General features: G+C 46.2%; 14 non-coding genes across 14 annotated transcripts; all 14 read right to left on the reverse strand.

The window, feature by feature from the left end:
• Positions 1–1,396: 1,396 nt before the first annotated feature.
• On the reverse strand, positions 1,397–1,470 carry TRNAN-GUU (transfer RNA asparagine (anticodon GUU)). Its single transcript has one exon. It is a non-coding gene; the product is annotated as a tRNA-Asn (tRNA).
• A 1,790-nt stretch (positions 1,471–3,260) lies between these two features.
• On the reverse strand, positions 3,261–3,332 carry TRNAW-CCA (transfer RNA tryptophan (anticodon CCA)). The gene has a single exon. It is a non-coding gene; the product is annotated as a tRNA-Trp (tRNA).
• Positions 3,333–3,645: 313 nt separating this feature from the next.
• TRNAN-GUU (transfer RNA asparagine (anticodon GUU)) lies at positions 3,646–3,719 on the reverse strand. Its single transcript has one exon. It is a non-coding gene; the product is annotated as a tRNA-Asn (tRNA).
• A 1,780-nt stretch (positions 3,720–5,499) lies between these two features.
• On the reverse strand, positions 5,500–5,571 carry TRNAW-CCA (transfer RNA tryptophan (anticodon CCA)). Its single transcript has one exon. It is a non-coding gene; the product is annotated as a tRNA-Trp (tRNA).
• A 313-nt stretch (positions 5,572–5,884) lies between these two features.
• TRNAN-GUU (transfer RNA asparagine (anticodon GUU)) lies at positions 5,885–5,958 on the reverse strand. The gene has a single exon. It is a non-coding gene; the product is annotated as a tRNA-Asn (tRNA).
• Positions 5,959–7,748: 1,790 nt separating this feature from the next.
• On the reverse strand, positions 7,749–7,820 carry TRNAW-CCA (transfer RNA tryptophan (anticodon CCA)). Its single transcript has one exon. It is a non-coding gene; the product is annotated as a tRNA-Trp (tRNA).
• Positions 7,821–8,132: 312 nt separating this feature from the next.
• On the reverse strand, positions 8,133–8,206 carry TRNAN-GUU (transfer RNA asparagine (anticodon GUU)). The gene has a single exon. It is a non-coding gene; the product is annotated as a tRNA-Asn (tRNA).
• Positions 8,207–9,996: 1,790 nt separating this feature from the next.
• TRNAW-CCA (transfer RNA tryptophan (anticodon CCA)) lies at positions 9,997–10,068 on the reverse strand. Its single transcript has one exon. It is a non-coding gene; the product is annotated as a tRNA-Trp (tRNA).
• Positions 10,069–10,380: 312 nt separating this feature from the next.
• TRNAN-GUU (transfer RNA asparagine (anticodon GUU)) lies at positions 10,381–10,454 on the reverse strand. Its single transcript has one exon. It is a non-coding gene; the product is annotated as a tRNA-Asn (tRNA).
• A 1,790-nt stretch (positions 10,455–12,244) lies between these two features.
• Positions 12,245–12,316, reverse strand: TRNAW-CCA (transfer RNA tryptophan (anticodon CCA)). Its single transcript has one exon. It is a non-coding gene; the product is annotated as a tRNA-Trp (tRNA).
• Positions 12,317–14,494: 2,178 nt separating this feature from the next.
• On the reverse strand, positions 14,495–14,566 carry TRNAW-CCA (transfer RNA tryptophan (anticodon CCA)). Its single transcript has one exon. It is a non-coding gene; the product is annotated as a tRNA-Trp (tRNA).
• Positions 14,567–14,879: 313 nt separating this feature from the next.
• TRNAN-GUU (transfer RNA asparagine (anticodon GUU)) lies at positions 14,880–14,953 on the reverse strand. The gene has a single exon. It is a non-coding gene; the product is annotated as a tRNA-Asn (tRNA).
• A 1,780-nt stretch (positions 14,954–16,733) lies between these two features.
• TRNAW-CCA (transfer RNA tryptophan (anticodon CCA)) lies at positions 16,734–16,805 on the reverse strand. The gene has a single exon. It is a non-coding gene; the product is annotated as a tRNA-Trp (tRNA).
• A 312-nt stretch (positions 16,806–17,117) lies between these two features.
• Positions 17,118–17,191, reverse strand: TRNAN-GUU (transfer RNA asparagine (anticodon GUU)). The gene has a single exon. It is a non-coding gene; the product is annotated as a tRNA-Asn (tRNA).
• Positions 17,192–18,120: the final 929 nt, after the last annotated feature.

Genomic DNA, 18,120 nt, shown 5'->3' on the forward strand with positions numbered 1-18,120 from the left:
TAAGCAATTTTTGGATCTAGATGCTGTGTGCAACAAGAATGCTATATACTGCACTGTACTGCTACTGAAAAGTTACCAATTTTACAGGATGTTCAGGTGAGCTTTGTTTCAGAAAACAACTTGCTAGAGGCCCTAGGACAGATTACTGGGACAAAGGAAGAGGGTTTGGGGATTAGCACATCTCCTATGAAAGGTACAGTCACGCCCGAGACAACTCTGAGTGTCACCTCAAATTCTAAGAAATGCAAACTAGGGACCTACGCTTTTTATTGCCAGTGGATCTTTGTGTTTCAGACAAATGTGCATGCCTCCCAGAGCCCCTTGCAATGCACTTAGGGAAAGGGGGAAGGTGCTGTGAAGCCCTCTCGCTGACAATGTCTCTCTTGTCTATAATGTAACTATGAGAGAGAGAGAAATAGGCAATGCGAGAGTGAAAAAGTAAAATGGAAATCTGTCTACTGAGACCAGTATAAGGGGAAATCCTCACAATCCAGGACCGACAGTTGATTGGGAGGGCGCTTACAGGTTTCCGACACCAGACCGGTACCTGAACTCACAAACCCAAACTGCAAAGTGATGGGCATTGCCACTAGACTGCCGACCCCCTTTCGGGGCCCCAACATATATCCTTTAGTCACACCTAGAGTTCCCAGGACACTGCAGCATTCAGCGATTACACGAAAATATTGACAGCGCTAGGAGGCCATGCAAATGGCAGAGGTATGCTTTACAAAGCCCACGTAGCGTGCACAAAACAGCACATCAGTCAGGCCCACTTGAAGAGATGGTAAAGAGGAAATACTTCTGCTGCATCCAGTAAAACATAGAGATTGGCCTGCTTTAAAGGTTGACCATGTCCTTCATGGGTGTCTGTCAATATGATACTTCCCTGCTGCAAAGCTTACATTCGAAACGCCAGAACAACTAGGCCCAGAGCACAAAGCTGCAGTCAGGTTGAAATAACGAGATACTGAAGAGCAATTTTGTATTTCAGAGTGGGAAAAGCAAGCATGACCCCGTTGTGATTTGAACACACAACCTTCTGATCTGGAGTCAGACGCGCTACCATTGCGGCACGAGGTCCTTGTGGCAGTCCACCTGGTGTGTCTGATGACAGAATAAAGGTAGGAGACGTACATGCACCTGCAGAGCCTCATTGCTTCTTTAAGTAGACTGGCTAGGATAGCTTCCTTCTGTGCATCAGTACACGCTGCAGCCAAACCCTTCCCATGAAGTCTTGATGTTTATGAATTGAATGGCAAGTTTTGAAAAACTAAAGCAAGCGAGAAGAATTGCTTACAGTTTATTGGATTTTTTGGACGTCAGCAGACGAGACCTGCGAGAGGTAAACAGAAGTCCATAGTTGGTCACGCTGAATTTTTGAGCCAAAATGCACAGTCACTGGGCGGGCTTGAACCACCAACCTTTCGGTTAACAGCCGAACGCGCTAACCGATTGCGCCACAGAGACTCATGCAGTCCTTACACAGGGGCCTGATTGGTGTGCTGTTTGCTTATGCTTCCCAGGCAACCTGAAAATATTTCTAAAATAGCTCTTTTTCCCACAGCAAATCAGGGTATCAAGCACTTCCCTACCTCCACTAATCCACTAACACAGGGGATTTAGTAGAGGACAGAGCCCATCAACAGTGCACCAAATGTCCTCTGTGTAGGCATAACTTGCTATGAGGAGAAAGCCACAGTTGCACACTTGTGTTAAAAGGGGACAGTAGGCTGAACCCAGAGAACACGGGAGAAATGACTCAGGTTTACTGAGTGGAACACTCTGTGTCTTTGTGCCAAAAACAGCAGCGTCTTTTCGGTTAACAGCCGAACGCGCTAACCAATTGCGCCACAGAGACTCACTGGCATGTGTGCTCTGCCTTTGGCCTGATTGCATTGCTATTTTTTTCTGATTGGCAGAAAACCTGAACTTTTTTCTGAAAAAGGCATGCCTCTCTTAGCACTGCAGTGCATTAGACTGCTCCCTTGCTTCCCTGAGTCCCCAAATACACAACCACCTTGGGCACAATAGAAGACACATTCCAGCAGATTTAGCAAGAGTGCACCAAGGTTTCTATATGTAGGTACCTTGCTGAGAAGCAAGACCTGCAGTTGCATTCTTCTGTTAAAAGAGGGCAGCAGAGTGCACCAAGAGAACTTGGGGGAAGTAGCTTATGTTAACTACTTGCCATGCTCTTTATAGATCCCTCTGTTTGACTGGGTGAATTCTAATTTCTGGGGTAGAGTAAGCAATTATTGGATCTAGATGCTGTGCGCAACAGGAATGCTATATACTGCACTCTACTGCTACTGAAAAGTTACCAATTTTACAGGATGTTCAGGTAAGCTTTGTTTCAGAAAACAACTTGCTAGAGGCACTAAGACAGATTACTGGGACAAAGGAAGAGGGTTTGGGGATTAGCACATCTCCTATGAAAGGTACAGTCACGCCCGAGACAACTCTGAGTGTCACCTCAAATTCTAAGAAATGCAAACTAGGGACCTACGCTTTTTATTGCCAGTGGATCTTTGTGTTTCAGACAAATGTGCACGCCTCCCAGAGCCCCTTGCAATGCACTTAGGGAAATGGGGGAAGGTGCTGTGAAGCCCTCTCGCTGACAATGTCTCTCTTGTCTATAATGTATCTATGAGAGAGAGAGAAATAGGCAATGCGAGAGTGAAAAAGTAAAATGGAAATGTGTCTACTGAGACCAGTATAAGGGGAAATCCTCACAATCCAGGACCGACAGTTGATTGGGAGGGCGCTTACAGGTTTCCGACACCAGACCGGTACCTGAACTCACAAACCCAAACTGCAAAGTGATGGGCATTGCCACTAGACTGCCGACCCCCTTTCGGGGCCCCAGCATATATCCTTTAATCACACCTAGAGTTCCCAGGACAGTGCAGCATTCAGCGATTACACGAAAATATTGACAGCGCTAGGAGGCCATGCAAATGGCAGAGGTATGCTTTACAAAGCCCACGTAGCGTGCACAAAACAGCACATCAGTCAGGCCCACTTGAAGAGATGGTAAAGAGGAAATACTTCTGCTGGATCCAGTAAAACATAGAGATTGGCCTGCTTTAAAGGTTGACCGTGTCCTTCATGGGTGTCTGTCAATATGATACTTCCCTGCTGCAAAGCTTACATTCGAAACGCCAGAACAACTAGGCCCAGAGCACAAAGATGCAGTCAGGTTGAAATAACGAGGTACTGAAGAGCAATTTTGTATTTCAGAGTGGGAAAAGCAAATATGACCCCGACGTGATTTGAACACGAAACCTTCTGATCTGGAGTCAGACGCACTACCATTGCGCCACGAGGTCCTTGTGGCAATCCACCTGGTGTGTCTGATGACAGAATAAAGGTAGGAGACGTACATGCACCTGCAGAGCCTCATTGCTTCTTTAGGTAGACTGGCTAGGATAGCTTCCTTCTGTGCATCAGTACACGCTGCAGCCAAACCCTTCCCATGAAGTCTTGATGTTTATGAATTGAATGGCAAGTTTTGAAAAACTAAAGCAAGCGAGAAGAATTGCTTGCAGTTTATTGGATTTTTTGGACGTCAGCAGACGAGACCTGCGAGAGGTAAACAGAAGTTCATAGTTGGTCATGCGGAATTTTTGAGCCGAAATGCATCGTCCCTGGGTGGGCTTGAACCACCAACCTTTCGGTTAACAGCCGAACGCGCTAACCGATTGCGCCACAGAGACTCATGCAGTGTTTACACTGGGGCCTGATTGGTGTGCTGTTTGCTTATTCTTCCCAGGCAACCTGAAAATATTTCTAAAATAGCTCTATTTCCCACAGCAAATCAGGGTATCAAGCACTTCCCTACCTCCCCTAATCCACAAACACAGGGGATTTATTAGAGGACAGAGCCCATCAACAGTGCACCAAATGTCCTCTGTGTAGGCATAACTTGCTATGAGGAGAAAGCCACAGTTGCGCACTTGTGTTAAAAGGGGACAGTAGGCTGAACCCAGAGAACACGGGAGAAATGACTCAGGTTTACTGAGTGGAACACTCTGTGTCTTTGTGCCAAAAACAGCAGCGTCTTTTCGGTTAACAGCCGAACGCGCTAACCAATTGCGCCACAGAGACTCACTGGCATGTGTGTTCTGCCTTTGGCCTGATTGCATTGCTATTTTTTTCTGATTGGCCGAAAACCTGAACTTTTTTCTGAAAAAGGCATGCCTCTCTTAGCACTGCAGTGCATTAGACTGCCCCCTTGCTTCCCTGAGTCCCCAAATACACAACCACCTTGGGCACAATAGAAGACACATTCCAGCAGATTTAGCAAGAGTGCACCTATGTAGGTACCTTGCTGAGAAGCAAGACCTGCAGTTGCATTCTTCTGTTAAAAGAGGGCAGCAGAGTGCACCAAGAGAACTTGGGGGAAGTAGCTTATGTTAACTACTTGCCATGCTCTTTATAGATCCCTCTGTTTGACTGGGTGAATTCTAATTTCTGGGGTAGAGTAAGCAATTTTTGGATCTAGATGCTGTGCGCAACAGGAATGCTATATACTGCACTTTACTGCTACTGAAAAGTTACCAATTTTACAGGATGTTCAGGTAAGCTTTGTTTCAGAAAACAACTTGCTAGAGGCACTAAGACAGATTACTGGGACAAAGGAAGAGGGTTTGGGGATTAGAACATCTCCTATGAAAGGTACAGTCATGCCCGAGACAACTCTGAGTGTCACCTCAAATTCTAAGAAATGCAAACTAGGGACCTACGCTTTTTATTGCCAGTGGATCTTTGTGTTTCAGACAAATGTGCACGCCTCCCAGAGCCCCTTGCAATGCACTTAGGGAAATGGGGGAAGGTGCTGTGAAGCCCTCTCGCTGACAATGTCTCTCTTGTCTATAATGTATCTATGAGAGAGAGAGAAATAGGCAATGCGAGAGTGAAAAAGTAAAATGGAAATGTGTCTACTGAGACCAGTATAAGGGGAAATCCTCACAATCCAGGACCGACAGTTGATTGGGAGGGCGCTTACAGGTTTCTGACACCAGACCGGTACCTGAACTCACAAACCCAAACTGCAAAGTGATGGGCATTGCCACTAGACTGCCGACCCCCTTTAGGGGCCCCAGCATATATCCTTTAGTCACACCTAGAGTTCCCAGGACAGTGCAGCATTCAGCGATTACACGAAAATATTGACAGCGCTAGGAGGCCATGCAAATGGCAGAGGTATGCTTTACAAAGCCCACGTAGCGTGCACAAAACAGCACATCAGTCAGGCCCACTTGAAGAGATGGTAAAGAGGAAATACTTCTGCTGCATCCAGTAAAACATAGAGATTGGCCTGCTTTAAAGGTTGACCATGTCCTTCATGGGTGTCTGTCAATATGATACTTCCCTGCTGCAAAGCTTACATTCGAAACGCCAGAACAACTGGGCCCAGAGCACAAAGATGCAGTCAGGTTGAAATAACGAGATACTGAAGAGCAATTTTGTATTTCAGAGTGGGAAAAGCAGATATGACCCCGACGTGATTTGAACACGCAACCTTCTGATCTGGAGTCAGACGCGCTACCATTGTGCCACGAGGTCCTTGTGGCAGTCCACCTGGTGTGTCTGATGACAGAATAAAGGTAGGAGACGTACATGCACCTGCAGAGCCTCATTGCTTCTTTAAGTAGACTGGCTAGGATAGCTTCCTTCTGTGCATCAGTACACGCTGCAGCCAAACCCTTCCCATGAAGTCTTGATGTTTATGAATTGAATGGCAAGTTTTGAAAAACTAAAGCAAGCGAGAAGAATTGCTTGCAGTTTATTGGATATTTTGGACGTCAGAAGACGAGACCTGCGAGAGGTAAACAGAAGTTCATAGTTGGTCATGCTGAATTTTTGAGCCAAAACGCATCGTCCCTGGGTGGGCTTGAACCACCAACCTTTCGGTTAACAGCCGAACGCGCTAACCGATTGCGCCACAGAGACTCATGCAGTGCTTACACTGGGGCCTGATTGGTGTGCTGTTTGCTTATGCTTCCCAGGCAACCTGAAAATATTTCTAAAATAGCTCTATTTCCCACAGCAAATCAGGGTATCAAGCACTTCCCTACCTCCCCTAATCCACAAACACAGGGGATTTAGTAGAGGACAGAGCCCATCAACAGTGCACCAAATGTCCTCTGTGTAGGCATAACTTGCTATGAGGAGAAAGCCACAGTTGCGCACTTGTGTTAAAAGGGGACAGTAGGCTGAACCCAGAGAACACGGGAGAAATGACTCAGGTTTACTGAGTGGAACACTCTGTGTCTTTGTGCCAAAAACAGCAGCGTCTTTTCGGTTAACAGCCGAACGCGCTAACCAATTGTGCCACAGAGACTCACTGGCATGTGTGTTCTGCCTTTGGCCTGATTGCATTGCTATTTTTTTCTGATTGGCAGAAAACCTGAACTTTTTTCTGAAAAAGGCATGCTTCTCTTAGCACCGCAGTGCATTAGACTGCTCCCTTGCTTCCCTGAGTCCCCAAATACACAACCACCTTGGGCACAATAGAAGACACATTCCAGCAGATTTAGCAAGAGTGCACCAAGGTTTCTATATGTAGGTACCTTGCTGAGAAGCAAGACCTGCAGTTGCATTCTTCTGTTAAAAGAGGGCAGCAGAGTGCACCAAGAGAACTTGGGGGAAGTAGCTTATGTTAACTACTTGCCATGCTCTTTATAGATCCCTCTGTTTGACTGGGTGAATTCTAATTTCTGGGGTAGAGTAAGCAATTTTTGGATCTAGATGCTGTGCGCAACAGGAATGCTATATACTGCACTGTACTGCTACTGAAAAGTTACCAATTTTACAGGATGTTCAGGTAAGCTTTGTTTCAGAAAACAACTTGCTAGAGGCACTAAGACAGATTACTGGGACAAAGGAAGAGGGTTTGGGGATTAGCACATCTCCTATGAAAGGTACAGTCACGCCCGAGACAACTCTGAGTGTCACCTCAAATTCTAAGAAATGCAAACTAGGGACCTATGCTTTTTATTGCCAGTGGATCTTTGTGTTTCAGACAAATGTGCACGCCTCCCAGAGCCCCATGCAATGCACTTAGGGAAATGGGGGAAGGTGCTGTGAAGCCCTCTCGCTGACAATGTCTCTCTTGTCTATAATGTAACTATGAGAGAGAGAGAAATAGGCAATGCGAGAGTGAAAAAGTAAAATGGAAATGTGTCTACTGAGACCAGTATAAGGGGAAATCCTCACAATCCAGGACCGACAGTTGATTGGGAGGGCGCTTACAGGTTTCCGACACCAGACCGGTACCTGAACTCACAAACCCAAACTGCAAAGTGATGGGCATTGCCACTAGACTGCCGACCCCCTTTCGGGGCCCCAGCATATATCCTTTAGTCACACCTAGAGTTCCCAGGACAGTGCAGCATTCAGCGATTACACGAAAATATTGACAGCGCTAGGAGGCCATGCAAATGGCAGAGGTATGCTTTACAAAGCCCACGTAGCGTGCACAAAACAGCACATCAGTCAGGCCCACTTGAAGAGATGGTAAAGAGGAAATACTTCTGCTGCATCCAGTAAAACATAGAGATTGGCCTGCTTTAAAGGTTAACCATGTCCTTCATGGGTGTCTGTCAATATGATACTTCCCTGCTGCAAAGCTTACATTCGAAACGCCAGAACAACTAGGCCCAGAGCACAAAGATGCAGTCAGGTTGAAATAACGAGATACTGAAGAGCAATTTTGTATTTCAGAGTGGGAAAAGCAAATATGACCCCGACGTGATTTGAACACGCCACCTTCTGATCTGGAGTCAGACGCGCTACCATTGCGCCACGAAGTCCTTGTGGCAGTCCACCTGGTGTGTCTGATGACAGAATAAAGGTAGGAGCGTACATGCACCTGCAGAGCCTCATTGCTTCTTTAAGTAGACTGGCTAGGATAGCTTCCTTCTGTGCATCAGTACACGCTGCAGCCAAACCCTTCCCATGAAGTCTTGATGTTTATTAATTGAATGGCAAGTTTTGAAAAACTAAAGCAAGCGAGAAGAATTGCTTGCAGTTTATTGGATTTTTTGGACGTCAGCAGACGAGACCTGCGAGAGGTAAACAGAAGTTCATAGTTGGTCATGCTGAATTTTTGAGCCAAAATGCACCGTCTCTGGGTGGGCTTGAACCACCAACCTTTCGGTTAACAGCCGAACCCGCTAACCGATTGCGCCACAGAGACTCATGCATTGCTTACACTGGGGCCTGATTGGTGTGCTGTTTGCTTATGCTCCCCAGGCAACCTGAAAATATTTCTAAAATAGCTCTATTTCCCACAGCAAATCAGGGTATCAAGTACTTCCCTACCTCCCGTAATCCACAAACAGAGGGGATTTAGTAGAGGACAGAGCCCATCAACAGTGCACCAAATGCCCTCTGTGTAGGCATAACTTGCTATGAGGAGAAAGCCACAGTTGTGCACTTGTGTTAAAAGGGGACAGTAGGCTGAACCCAGAGAACACGGGAGAAATGACTCAGGTTTACTGAGTGGAACACTCTGTGTCTTTGTGCCCAAAACAGCAGCGTCTTTTCGGTTAACAGCCGAACGCGCTAACCAATTGTGCCACAGAGACTCACTGGCATGTGTGTTCTGCCTTTGGCCTGATTGCATTGCTATTTTTTTCTGATTGGCAGAAAACCGGAACTTTTTTCTGAAAAAGGCATGCCTCTCTTAGCACTGCAGTGCATTAGACTGCTCCCTTGCTTCCCTGAGTCCCCAAATACACAACCACCTTGGGCACAATAGAAGACACATTCCAGCAGATTTAGCAAGAGTGCACCAAGGTTTCTATATGTAGGTACCTTGCTGAGAAGCAAGACCTGCAGTTGCATTCTTCTGTTAAAAGAGGGCAGCAGAGTGCACCAAGAGAACTTGGGGGAAGTAGCTTATGTTAACTACTTGCCATGCTCTTTATAGATCCCTCTGTTTGACTGGGTGAATTCTAATTTCTGGGGTAGAGTAAGCAATTTTTGGATCTAGATGCTGTGCGCAACAGGAATGCTATATACTGCACTGTGCTGCTACTGAAAAGTTACCAATTTTACAGGATGTTCAGGTAAGCTTTGTTTCAGAAAACAACTTGCTAGAGGCACTAAGACAGATTACTGGGACAAAGGAAGAGGGTTTGGGGATTAGCACATCTCCTATGAAAGGTACAGTCACGCCCGAGACAACTCTGAGTGTCACCTCAAATTCTAAGAAATGAAAACTAGGGACCTATGCTTTTTATTGCCAGTGGATCTTTGTGTTTCAGACAAATGTGCACGCCTCCCAGAGCCCCATGCAATGCACTTAGGGAAATGGGGGAAGGTGCTGTGAAGCCCTCTCGCTGACAATGTCTCTCTTGTCTATAATGTAACTATGAGAGAGAGAGAAATAGGCAATGCGAGAGTGAAAAAGTAAAATGGAAATGTGTCTACTGAGACCAGTATAAGGGGAAATCCTCACAATCCAGGACCGACAGTTGATTGGGAGGGCGCTTACAGGTTTCCGACACCAGACCGGTACCTGAACTCACAAACCCAAACTGCAAAGTGATGGGCATTGCCACTAGACTGCCGACCCCCTTTCGGGGCCCCAGCATATATCCTTTAGTCACACCTAGAGTTCCCAGGACAGTGCAGCATTCAGCGATTACACGAAAATATTGACAGCGCTAGGAGGCCATGCAAATGGCAGAGGTATGCTTTACAAAGCCCACGTAGCGTGCACAAAACAGCACATCAGTCAGGCCCACTTGAAGAGATGGTAAAGAGGAAATACTTCTGCTGCATCCAGTAAAACAAAGAGATTGGCCTGCTTTAAAGGTTAACCATGTCCTTCATGGGTGTCTATCAATATGATACTTCCCTGCTGCAAAGCTTACATTCGAAACGCCAGAACAACTAGGCCCAGAGCACAAAGATGCAGTCAGGTTGAAATAACGAGATACTGAAGAGCAATTTTGTATTTCAGAGTGGGAAAAGCAAATATGACCCCGACGTGATTTGAACACGCCACCTTCTGATCTGGAGTCAGACGCGCTACCATTGCGCCACGAAGTCCTTGTGGCAGTCCACCTGGTGTGTCTGATGACAGAATAAAGGTAGGAGCGTACATGCACCTGCAGAGCCTCATTGCTTCTTTAAGTAGACTGGCTAGGATAGCTTCCTTCTGTGCATCAGTACACGCTGCAGCCAAACCCTTCCCATGAAGTCTTGATGTTTATTAATTGAATGGCAAGTTTTGAAAAACTAAAGCAAGCGAGAAGAATTGCTTGCAGTTTATTGGATTTTTTGGACGTCAGCAGACGAGACCTGCGAGAGGTAAACAGAAGTTCATAGTTGGTCATGCTGAATTTTTGAGCCAAAATGCACCGTCTCTGGGTGGGCTTGAACCACCAACCTTTCGGTTAACAGCCGAACCCGCTAACCGATTGCGCCACAGAGACTCATGCATTGCTTACACTGGGGCCTGATTGGTGTGCTGTTTGCTTATGCTCCCCAGGCAACCTGAAAATATTTCTAAAATAGCTCTATTTCCCACAGCAAATCAGGGTATCAAGTACTTCCCTACCTCCCGTAATCCACAAACAGAGGGGATTTAGTAGAGGACAGAGCCCATCAACAGTGCACCAAATGCCCTCTGTGTAGGCATAACTTGCTATGAGGAGAAAGCCACAGTTGTGCACTTGTGTTAAAAGGGGACAGTAGGCTGAACCCAGAGAACACGGGAGAAATGACTCAGGTTTACTGAGTGGAACACTCTGTGTCTTTGTGCCCAAAACAGCAGCGTCTTTTCGGTTAACAGCCGAACGCGCTAACCAATTGCGCCACAGAGACTCACTGGCATGTGTGTTCTGCCTTTGGCCTGATTGCATTGCTATTTTTTTCTGATTGGCAGAAAACCTGAACTTTTTTCTGAAAAAGGCATGCCTCTCTTAGCACTGCAGTGCATTAGACTGCTCCCTTGCTTCCCTGAGTCCCCAAATACACAACCACCTTGGGCACAATAGAAGACACATTCCAGCAGATTTAGCAAGAGTGCACCAAGGTTTCTATATGTAGGTACCTTGCTGAGAAGCAAGACCTGCAGTTGCATTCTTCTGTTAAAAGAGGGCTGCAGAGTGCACCAAGAGAACTTGGGGGAAGTAGCTTATGTTAACTACTTGCCATGCTCTTTATAGATCCCTCTGTTTGACTGGGTGAATTCTAATTTCTGGGGTAGAGTAAGCAATATTTGAATCTAGATGCTGTGCGCAACAGGAATGCTATATACTGCACTGTACTGCTACTGAAAAGTTACCAATTTTACAGGATGTTCAGGTAAGCTTTGTTTCAGAAAACAACTTGCTAGAGGCACTAAAACAGATTACTGGGACAAAGGAAGAGGGTTTGGGGATTAGCACATCTCCTATGAAAGGTACAGTCACGCCCGAGACAACTCTGAGTGTCACCTCAAATTCTAAGAAATGCAAACTAGGGACCTACGCTTTTTATTGCCAGTGGATCTTTGTGTTTCAGACAAATGTGCACGCCTCCCAGAGCCCCTTGCAATGCACTTAGGGAAAGGGGGGAAGGTGCTGTGAAGCCCTCTCGCTGACAATGTCTCTCTTGTCTATAATGTAACTATGAGAGAGAGAGAAATAGGCAATGCGAGAGTGAAAAAGTAAAATGGAAATGTGTCTACTGAGACCAGTATAAGGGGAAATCCTCACAATCCAGGACCGACAGTTGATTGGGAGGGCGCTTACAGGTTTCCGACACCAGACCGGTACCTGAACTCACAAACCCAAACTGCAAAGTGATGGGCATTGCCACTAGACTGCCGACCCCCTTTCGGGGCCGCAGCATATTTCCTTTAGTCACACCTAGAGTTCCCAGGACAGTGCAGCATTCAGCGATTACACGAAAATATTGACAGCGCTAGGAGGCCATGCAAATGGCAGAGGTATGCTTTACAAAGCCCACGTAGCGTGCACAAAACAGCACATCAGTCAGGCCCACTTGAAGAGATGGTAAAGAGGAAATACTTCTGCTGCATCCAGTAAAACATAGAGATTGGCCTGCTTTAAAGGTTGACCATGTCCTTCATGGGTGTCTGTCAATATGATACTTCCCTGCTGCAAAGCTTACATTCGAAACGCCAGAACAACTAGGCCCAGAGCACAAAGATGCAGTCAGGTTGAAATAACGAGATACTGAAGAGCAATTTTGTATTTCAGAGTGGGAAAAGCAGATATGACCCCGACGTGATTTGAACACGCAACCTTCTGATCTGGAGTCAGACGCGCTACCATTGCGCCACGAGGTCCTTGCGGCAATCCACCTGGTGTGTCTGATGACAGAATAAAGGTAGGAGACGTACATGCACCCACAGAGCCTCATTGCTTCTTTAAGTAGACTGGCTAGGATAGCTTCCTTCTGTGCATCAGTACACGCTGCAGCCAAACCCTTCCCATGAAGTCTTGATGTTTATGAATTGAATGGCAAGTTTTGAAAAACTAAAGCAAGCGAGAAGAATTGCTTGCAGTTTATTGGATTTTTTTGGACGTCAGCAGACAAGACCTGCGAGAGGTAAACAGAAGTTCATAGTTGGTCATGCTGAATTTTTGAGCCAAAATGCATCGTCCCTGGGTGGGCTTGAACCACCATCCTTTCGGTTAACTGCCGAACACGCTAACCGATTGCGCCACAGAGACTCATGCAGTGCTTACACTGGGGCCTGATTTGTGTGCTGTTTGCTTATGCTTCCCAGGCAACCTGAAAATATTTCTAAAATAGCTCTATTTCCCACAGCAAATCAGGGTATCAAGCACTTCCCTACCTCCCCTAATCCACAAACACAGGGGATTTAGTAGAGGACAGAGCCCATCAACAGTGCACCAAATGTCCTCTGTGTAGGCATAACTTGCTATGAGGAGAAAGCCACAGTTGCGCACTTGTGTTAAAAGGGGACAGTAGGCTGAACCCAGAGAACACGGGAGAAATGACTCTGGTTTACTGAGTAGAACACTCTGTGTCTTTGTGCCAAAAACAGCAGCGTCTTTTCGGTTAACAGCCGAACGCGCTAACCAATTGTGCCACAGAGACTCACTGGCATGTGTGTTCTGCCTTTGGCCTGATTGATTTGCTATTTTTTTCTGATTGGCAGAAAACCTGAACTTTTTTCTGAAAAAGGCATGCTTCTCTTAGCACTGCAGTGCATTAGACTGCTCCCTTGCTTCCCTGAGTCCCCAAATACACAACCACCTTGGGCACAATAGAAGACACATTCCAGCAGATTTAGCAAGAGTGCACCAAGGTTTCTATATGTAGGTAGCTTGCTGAGAAGCAAGACCTGCAGTTGCATTCTTCTGTTAAAAGAGGGCAGCAGAGTGCACCAAGAGAACTTGGGGGAAGTAGCTTATGTTAACTACTTGCCATGCTCTTTATAGATCCCTCTGTTTGACTGGGTGAATTCTAATTTCTGGGGTAGAGTAAGCAATTTTTGGATCTAGATGCTGTGCGCAACAGGAATGCTATATACTGCACTGTACTGCTACTGAAAAGTTACCAATTTTACAGGATGTTCAGGTAAGCTTTGTTTCAGAAAACAACTTGCTAGAGGCACTAAGACAGATTACTGGGACAAAGGAAGAGGGTTTGGGGATTAGCACATCTCCTATGAAAGGTACAGTCACGCCCGAGACAACTCATAGTGTCACCTCAAATTCTAAGAAATGCAAACTAGGGACCTACGCTTTTTATTGCCAGTGGATCTTTGTGTTTCAGACAAATGTGCACGCCTCCCAGAGCCCCATGCAATGCACTTAGGGAAATGGGGGAAGGTGCTGTGCAACCCTCTCGCTGACAATGTCTCTCTTGTCTATAATGTAACTATGAGAGAGAGAGAAATAGGCAATGCGAGAGTGAAAAAGTAAAATGGAAATGTGTCTACTGAGACCAGTATAAGGGGAAATTCTCACAATCCAGGACCGACAGTTGATTGGGAGGGCGCTTACAGGTTTCCGACACCAGACCGGTACCTGAACTCACAAACCCAAACTGCAAAGTGATGCCCATTGCCACTAGACTGCCGACCCCCTTTCGGGGCCCCAACATATATCCTTTAGTCACACCTAGAGTTCCCAGGACAGTGCAGCATTCAGCGATTACACGAAAATTTTGACAGCGCTAGGAGGCCATGCAAATGGCAGAGGTATGTTTTACAAAGCCCACGTAGCGTGCACAAAACAGCACATCAGTCAGGCCCACTTGAAGAGATGGTAAAGAGGAAATACTTCTGCTGCATCCAGTAAAACATAGAGATTGGCCTGCTTTAAAGGTTGACCATGTCCTTCATGGGTGTCTGTCAATATGATACTTCCCTGCTGCAAAGCTTACATTCGAAACGCCAGAACAACTAGGCCCAGAGCACAAAGATGCAGTCAGGTTGAAATAACGAGATACTGAAGAGCAATTTTGTATTTCAGAGAGGGAAAAGGAAGTATGACCCCGACGTGATTTGAACACACAACCTTCTGATCTGGAGTCAGACGCGCTACCATTGCGCCACGAGGTCCTTGTGGCAATCCACCTGGTGTGTCTGATGACAGAATAAAGGTAGGAGACGTACATGCACCTGCAGAGCCTCATTGCTTCTTTAGGTAGACTGGCTAGGATAGCTTCCTTCTGTGCATCAGTACACGCTGCAGCCAAACCCTTCCCATGAAGTCTTGATGTTTATGAATTGAATGGCAAGTTTTGAAAAACTAAAGCAAGCAAGAAGAATTGCTTGCAGTTTATTGGATTTTTTGGACGTCAGCAGACGAGACCTGCGAGAGGTAAACAGAAGTTCATAGTTGGTCATGCTGAATTTTTGAGCCAAAATGCACCGTCCCTGGGTGGGCTTGAACCACCAACCTTTCGGTTAACAGCCGAACGCGCTAACCGATTGCGCCACAGAGACTCATGCAGTTCTTACACAGGGGCCTGATTGGTGTGCTGTTTGCTTATGCTTCCCAGGCAACCTGAAAATATTTCTAAAATAGCTCTATTTCCCACAGCAAATCAGGGTATCAAGCACTTCCCTACCTCCCCTAATCCACAAACACAGGGGATTTAGTAGAGGACAGAGCCCATCAACAGTGCACCAAATGTCCTCTGTGTAGGCATAACTTGCTATGAGGAGAAAGCCACAGTTGCGCACTTGTGTTAAAAGGGGACAGTAGGCTGAACCCAGAGAACACGGGAGAAATGACTCAGGTTTACTGAGTGGAACACTCTGTGTCTTTGTGCCAAAAACAGCTGCGTCTTTTCGGTTAACAGCCGAACGCGCTAACCAATTGCGCCACAGAGACTCACTGGCATGTGTGCTCTGCCTTTGGCCTGATTGCATTGCTATTTTTTTCTGATTGGCAGAAAACCTGAACTTTTTTCTGAAAAAGGCATGCCTCTCTTAGCACTGCAGTGCATTAGACTGCCCCCTTGCTTCCCTGAGTCCCCAAATACACAACCACCTTGGGCACAATAGAAGACACATTCCAGCAGATTTAGCAAGAGTGCACCTATGTAGGTACCTTGCTGAGAAGCAAGACCTGCAGTTGCATTCTTCTGTTAAAAGAGGGCAGCAGAGTGCACCAAGAGAACTTGGGGGAAGTAGCTTATGTTAACTACTTGCCATGCTCTTTATAGATCCCTCTGTTTGACTGGGTGAATTCTAATTTCTGGGGTAGAGTAAGCAATTTTTGGATCTAGATGCTGTGCGCAACAGGAATGCTATATACTGCACTTTACTGCTACTGAAAAGTTACCAATTTTACAGGATGTTCAGGTAAGCTTTGTTTCAGAAAACAACTTGCTAGAGGCACTAAGACAGATTACTGGGACAAAGGAAGAGGGTTTGGGGATTAGCACATCTCCTATGAAAGGTACAGTCACGCCCGAGACAACTCTGAGTGTCACCTCAAATTCTAAGAAATGCAAACTAGGGACCTATGCTTTTTATTGCCAGTGGATCTTTGTGTTTCAGACAAATGTGCACGCCTCCCAGAGCCCCATGCAATGCACTTAGGGAAATGGGGGAAGGTGCTGTGAAGCCCTCTCGCTGACAATGTCTCTCTTGTCTATAATGTAACTATGAGAGAGAGAGAAATAGGCAATGCGAGAGTGAAAAAGTAAAATGGAAATGTGTCTACTGAGACCAGTATAAGGGGAAATCCTCACAATCCAGGACCGACAGTTGATTGGGAGGGCGCTTACAGGTTTCCGACACCAGACCGGTACCTGAACTCACAAACCCAAACTGCAAAGTGATGGGCATTGCCACTAGACTGCCGACCCCCTTTCGGGGCCCCAGCATATATCCTTTAGTCACACCTAGAGTTCCCAGGACAGTGCAGCATTCAGCGATTACACGAAAATATTGACAGCGCTAGGAGGCCATGCAAATGGCAGAGGTATGCTTTACAAAGCCCACGTAGCGTGCACAAAACAGCACATCAGTCAGGCCCACTTGAAGAGATGGTAAAGAGGAAATACTTCTGCTGCATCCAGTAAAACATAGAGATTGGCCTGCTTTAAAGGTTGACCATGTCCTTCATGGGTGTCTGTCAATATGATACTTCCCTGCTGCAAAGCTTACATTCGAAACGCCAGAACAACTAGGCCCAGAGCACAAAGATGCAGTCAGGTTGAAATAACGAGATACTGAAGAGCAATTTTGTATTTCAGAGTGGGAAAAGCAAATATGACCCCGACGTGATTTGAACACGCCACCTTCTGATCTGGAGTCAGACGCGCTACCATTGCGCCACGAAGTCCTTGTGGCAGTCCACCTGGTGTGTCTGATGACAGAATAAAGGTAGGAGCGTACATGCACCTGCAGAGCCTCATTGCTTCTTTAAGTAGACTGGCTAGGATAGCTTCCTTCTGTGCATCAGTACACGCTGCAGCCAAACCCTTCCCATGAAGTCTTGATGTTTATTAATTGAATGGCAAGTTTTGAAAAACTAAAGCAAGCGAGAAGAATTGCTTGCAGTTTATTGGATTTTTTGGACGTCAGCAGACGAGACCTGCGAGAGGTAAACAGAAGTTCATAGTTGGTCATGCTGAATTTTTGAGCCAAAATGCACCGTCTCTGGGTGGGCTTGAACCACCAACCTTTCGGTTAACAGCCGAACCCGCTAACCGATTGCGCCACAGAGACTCATGCATTGCTTACACTGGGGCCTGATTGGTGTGCTGTTTGATTATGCTCCCCAGGCAACCTGAAAATATTTCTAAAATAGCTCTATTTCCCACAGCAAATCAGGGTATCAAGTACTTCCCTACCTCCCGTAATCCACAAACAGAGGGGATTTAGTAGAGGACAGAGCCCATCAACAGTGCACCAAATGCCCTCTGTGTAGGCATAACTTGCTATGAGGAGAAAGCCACAGTTGTGCACTTGTGTTAAAAGGGGACAGTAGGCTGAACCCAGAGAACACGGGAGAAATGACTCAGGTTTACTGAGTGGAACACTCTGTGTCTTTGTGCCCAAAACAGCAGCGTCTTTTCGGTTAACAGCCGAACGCGCTAACCAATTGCGCCACAGAGACTCACTGGCATGTGTGTTCTGCCTTTGGCCTGATTGCATTGCTATTTTTTTCTGATTGGCAGAAAACCTGAACTTTTTTCTGAAAAAGGCATGCCTCTCTTAGCACTGCAGTGCATTAGACTGCTCCCTTGCTTCCCTGAGTCCCCAAATACACAACCACCTTGGGCACAATAGAAGACACATTCCAGCAGATTTAGCAAGAGTGCACCAAGGTTTCTATATGTAGGTACCTTGCTGAGAAGCAAGACCTGCAGTTGCATTCTTCTGTTAAAAGAGGGCTGCAGAGTGCACCAAGAGAACTTGGGGGAAGTAGCTTATGTTAACTACTTGCCATGCTCTTTATAGATCCCTCTGTTTGACTGGGTGAATTCTAATTTCTGGGGTAGAGTAAGCAATATTTGAATCTAGATGCTGTGCGCAACAGGAATGCTATATACTGCACTGTACTGCTACTGAAAAGTTACCAATTTTACAGGATGTTCAGGTAAGCTTTGTTTCAGAAAACAACTTGCTAGAGGCACTAAAACAGATTACTGGGA

This window comes from Ambystoma mexicanum, chromosome 11, assembly GCF_040938575.1.
Source record: "Ambystoma mexicanum isolate Mex_15411 chromosome 11, UKY_AmexF1_1, whole genome shotgun sequence".
NCBI lineage: Eukaryota > Metazoa > Chordata > Amphibia > Caudata > Ambystomatidae > Ambystoma > Ambystoma mexicanum.